This window comes from Pristis pectinata, chromosome 30 (assembly GCF_009764475.1).
Source record: "Pristis pectinata isolate sPriPec2 chromosome 30, sPriPec2.1.pri, whole genome shotgun sequence".
Taxonomy (NCBI): Eukaryota; Metazoa; Chordata; class Chondrichthyes; order Rhinopristiformes; family Pristidae; genus Pristis; species Pristis pectinata.
In genome coordinates, this window is record NC_067434.1 from 1,128,023 (window position 1) to 1,133,037 (window position 5,015).

At 46.4% G+C, this 5,015-nt stretch overlaps 2 non-coding genes across 2 annotated transcripts; both read left to right on the forward strand.

Moving 5' to 3' along the window:
* Nucleotides 1-2,680: 2,680 nt before the first annotated feature.
* trnal-uag (transfer RNA leucine (anticodon UAG)) lies at nucleotides 2,681-2,762 on the forward strand. The gene has a single exon. It is a non-coding gene; the product is annotated as a tRNA-Leu (tRNA).
* Nucleotides 2,763-4,718: 1,956 nt separating this feature from the next.
* On the forward strand, nucleotides 4,719-4,791 carry trnav-uac (transfer RNA valine (anticodon UAC)). Its single transcript has one exon. It is a non-coding gene; the product is annotated as a tRNA-Val (tRNA).
* The last annotated feature ends 224 nt before the right edge of the window (nucleotides 4,792-5,015 follow it).

Below are 5,015 nucleotides of genomic sequence, written 5' to 3' on the forward strand. Positions count from 1 at the left end.
AGTGACTGAACGCTGTAAAATAAATCATAAGTTGCGTCATCAGAACAAATGGATCGTGTTCATTTATGGTTTAGAAGGAACGAAGCCATTCACTCAACCTATTCTCAGCGAATATTGATGGTAAGCAATGGTTGAAGTAAAGATCCCATGCAAGGTATAACTCGGTGAGAACAAAACGTGGATTGCAACTGACAACCTTCAGAGAGACAAAGGACTTCAGATGCTGGAATATAGAGATGGAAAACAGAATGATGCTGGAGGACCTCAGCGGGCCAGGCAGCATCCGTGGAGAAAAACAGGCGATCGAACTTTCCGTTCAGGACGCTGAAGAAGGATCCTTAGTGGAAACGTTGACAACCTTCAGGTAGGTGACTTTACTAAAGGTTTACATGGTCATCAAATGAAATCTCCTACTGCGCAGGCCGTTCATTCAAGGTTGAATTTCGGCATAATGTTAACACTCTGTTTTACGAAACGCTTCCAGGTATTTGCACGTGGTTGCTCTTTCAGTTTCCTGCAAGGGGTGTCCACAATTTAACTTTCCTATCCTTCTTTCTGTCAGAACCCCTGTCCTATCTCTCTGAGAAAGAAGGACACTCAGTCCAACGGTCGGTGGGAAATGTACACGTGACACGATTGGAAAATTCCAGCTGCAGAAGATGAGATTCAATCACCTGACGCATTCGTGGGCCCCCCTCAAAAGGATTTGGTAGTCTTCAACATTCTCTGGAAGGGCCTGATTTCATCTCCACCCCAGGCTCGAGGGCGGCTCTCGCTCAGGTTTACATTCAGGTCTTCCTTCCCTTCAAATCCGGACAATTTGGGGCGTCCGGACTTCCATTGTTTATTAGCCGCTGCTGCATTTTCTTTCCGTGACACGGCACTGATATTCAGTTGTGGTGAACGGTAATCGATCGGATTTCTCTCAGGGAACATCCTGCAGTGATTGTCTTTCTCCATGTTCTGCAGGAGAACCAATCAGGTGGGTTTCAATTGGATTTTAACATTTTGATGTATCTCTGTATTGACTCTGAAATCTTGTCTCCTGTGTAATCATGGAATGGCTGCAGTAAGGACCGAGGCCGTTCTTGTCCGAACTATTCTTGTGTAAAACGAATCTGCACGGTCCCACTCCACTATCGTCCTCCCAAAGCGCTGCAGATGTTTTCCTGCCAGATCCTCTTTAAACCCTAAAAGTGATTCTGTCTCCACTGCTCCTACGGGCCGCGTATTTCAGTCGTAAGTACAGCACCGGGGGAACAAAATTCCTCTGTCACTTTTGGTAAAGCTGTCGGACAGGAGTTACTGCTCCAACAATTATTGCTCCTTGAAACTGGTCCTGAAGCTATTCGTGAGTAAAAATGCACTTCAATCTTTTCTGCAGCAAAAAAAAAACAACCTGCCGTCCCACCATTTCGTCAGAACGGGCTTCTTTCTGATCATCTTTTCCTGATGTTTAAATCCATCGATTGATCCTGTGGAGCCCTAGTGGCGCAATCGGTTAGCGCGTAATACTTCAATAGCAGTTCGCGATGGTGAAATGACGAGGCTGTAAGTTCGATCCTCACCAGGAGAACGTGTGGTTTTGGTGGTTGTTTCCTGTGCGACGGAATGACGACTAAAGCGAGACGTTACTTTTCATTTCTGTCCGTGTAAGATATCCTGTTGATTGTCTGTGTTTAAATTAGAAACGCTGCAAAGCTTCACTGCTGTCGGTCTGAACAAAAGAATGTTTACAATCGCAGCTGAAGAGACCATTCCTTCATCACGTGCTGGACCTGTTTCCGGAAAAAGCATCAACAAACGCCGGCAGAAGGCACGGAGGTAATGAGATCATCCCATATCTGTCGAACTCTGGAGGGTTTAAGCACAGTCTGTTTCATCGCTGGTCATTTGACCATTCCTCTGTTACGGGACTCATTCTGATGAAACGAGCTAACGTTTGGGGAGTTGACCTTCCGCCTATTACCTGTTCCTCTTTTGAAAGGTCAGAAACCTGTCCACAACATTGGTATTCCAGCTGCTTCGGGATATTGTTTTTGTTTTATTTGCTACCAGTACCGCGGTTATTGGCCCAGTTTTGTTCTTCCTTTCAACCCGCGTAGTCTCACCTCTTGGTGGTTTAACGTTTTGTTCCTTCTCATGGCCAAGATTGTTTGTTTATCCCATTGACACAATACTTTTCTTTCCTACGTCCCGTCTTCACTGGAATCCAATCAACAAAGACTCTGAGCTGCCAGTCCTCCCTTCCTTGAAACCACGCTTCACAAATAACTGACGCGCCCATTTCCTGTTCAGCATCCGTTCACCAGCCCTTTTGATTCATCTCATTGCATAAAAGTATGTGGCCATAAGGCACAACCAGCCTCTTGTATGTGGCCATAAGGCACAACCAGCCTCTGTGGCGGACCAACTACGAAGCATCGTGATTGCTTGCATCAGAAATGTGCCAATGCACAACCGAATTTAGAGAGGAACAAAACCCCGTCTTTAAATCCAAAGTGACACGGACAACCTTAGAGTGCCGATACATTTTTGCTGATTCTCTCTCGCTCACTATCTCTCTCTTACTGTCCTTTCTCACAGTGTTCATTTTGTTTCTCGAAGTGAGCTTCCATGCATTGTAGAAAGTGCAGACTCGAAAGCAACGAACTGGAGATCATATGTTAAGCTGATCAGTGGTAGTGTGGCCGAGCGGTCTAAGGCGCTGGATTTAGGCTCCAGTCTCTGAGGGGACGTGGGTTCGAATCCCACCACTGCCAAATTTCCAATTTTCTCCTGTGCTATTCGAGAAGCTGCTCGTTGGGAGGACAGTCACAGCTAAATTTCTCCGACCTGACCTTGGAATCGAAAGCTCCGTCCCCTTGACCTTTCCAGAAAACCTGTTCTACTTCCAACTCAGCACACATGCTGCCATTGAATAGCATTCAGTCTGTCAAGTGGAGCCCCGTTAATGTGCTGTACGTCATTTCTCCGATATAGCTACTGTTCTCGGCACAGCTTATTATCCACATTCCCAATATATTGAATGACGCTCGCTTACTTAAAGTCATTTGGTGATTTCATTCATAAACTTAGCTAATGAGACAGGGTGACGATGTCAATTGTTTGCCCTCCAACATTCAACCCTCTTTACGGCATTGAAGAGAAATGTTATTAAAATCTCTCAACTTTGCTGCATTTAGCTCTGCATTAAACGGAGACATTTCCCCTTTTAATTCACCCTTTGTTCCCTTCTCATATTCCCGTATCTTTCTCCTTTATTAAACGGCTGATCCGTATCCTTGCTCAAGTGTTCCGTAATTTAAGGGAAATGTGAACAGAAAAATTGATGCCAATGTCCATCGGGCCAGTGGGCGGCTTTCATCGGCTTTCGTCGGCTTTCTGAATGAGAAAATAAACAATAATAAAGCGGTCCACTGAGCTGGTCAGCGCAAAGTTAAAGCAAGACAGTCATAACTCCATCGCAATGCTCCATCAGGATTTCTCTGTTGAAGGTGACAGTTCAGAGATTTCGAAAAAACAACGAAAAAGGGTTGTAAATTTTACAGCTGATCAGCGACACCGTGTGAAGTGGGATGTGTCAACCAACGGCGAGCGTCGCTGAGTTCCGCAGCCACCGAGCCGCAAACACTGTGAGGACAAATCGAAAGCGCAGCTTTCAAGATACGGGTGTGAGTCGACCTCGTGTACTTTTCCAGGTCAGTGCTGCTGCCGTTGCAACTCAAGGTCAGCGCAACGAAGCAGTGTGTCATCTGGACGACGAACGATCTACAATGGAAATCGCCTTTGTTACTTTACACATTGAAAATAGGAAACCCGCAGTGGGGACGATTCCGTTCCTGGACAGAACTATAAATTAGTTCTCACTTGTCCCATGTGATGTATTTTCTGACCAGCTTCACCAAGTCCTCTTTGAGGAGAGGACCTCTCCGTCCATTATGCTGACATGCTGAGCACTGCAACAAGTTTTCGTTTTGAATCTGTGAGTATCCGACGTCGGTTTTGATCAGACAGGCACGGTGCTGGTGCAACATGCACAGCTTTCTGCTCCCCGATGAGACACAGGCTCGCATGTTAAATATGCCGCTGGAAATAGCATGTTCCTTTTGCCACAAGTAGCTGAATTATCCACTATTTAATGCCCCTGGTGCGTATCGGAGGGCTTGAGGCTGGAAAAAAATCGATTGAAATGTGGAAAATAAAATGGGATTAATTAAAGCTCAGAGTGGTTGTGCGCCTGACAGTCAGTGCGGACTCTGTGGGTCGGATGGTCTATCGTCATGCCCCATGACTCGAAGACTCGAAGTCCCAACAACTCACGCGTAGCCCCTCCAAGAGCTGTCCATGTCTTCCACAAATTTATCCGCCACATGTCCCATTGACGTCGTCGCAGAGGTGAGGGGGAAGTGAAGTGAATGTCGGAGACTGGCAAAGAGCAAATCTGTGGACCGAAATGTCAGAGACACCGGCGAGTTATGCATGAGGTGTGGACGGTCATCCTGAGGAGACTGATGGAAGCCATAGTGACAGAGATGTTGTATTTCCCTGCATTATTTGTACAGCACAGTGCACATTCCCCGACTGAAAGAGGAGATCAATGATGGGCCAGTCTTTGTTGCTTGGGGAAGAAGAGGGTCCAATTCACGACGATACAACAGCCTCTCTCGGTGCTCAGCAGCGCAGCAAAGTAGATTAAGTGTTGGCCGCCTCTCGTGGTTTCTGTGGTGTAGTGGTTATCACGTTCGCTTTACACGCGAAAGGTCCCCAGTTCAATCCTGGGCGGAAACACTGTTGAATTGTTTTGTTTTCCAGGTTTTGTGAAGCACGTGACACTCGGCCTTCACATGAGGATTTACACCAGCTGACGAAAATGCTTGCTGTACGTGTAAAGAGAGGCAGATGGATGAAAACACTTGAGGTTGGAAAAACCGAACGTGACAGGAGTCGAACCTGAATACTTCTGATGACGTCACATGAAATACCGACGGCAGGAGCTTTATCCATAAGGCCAC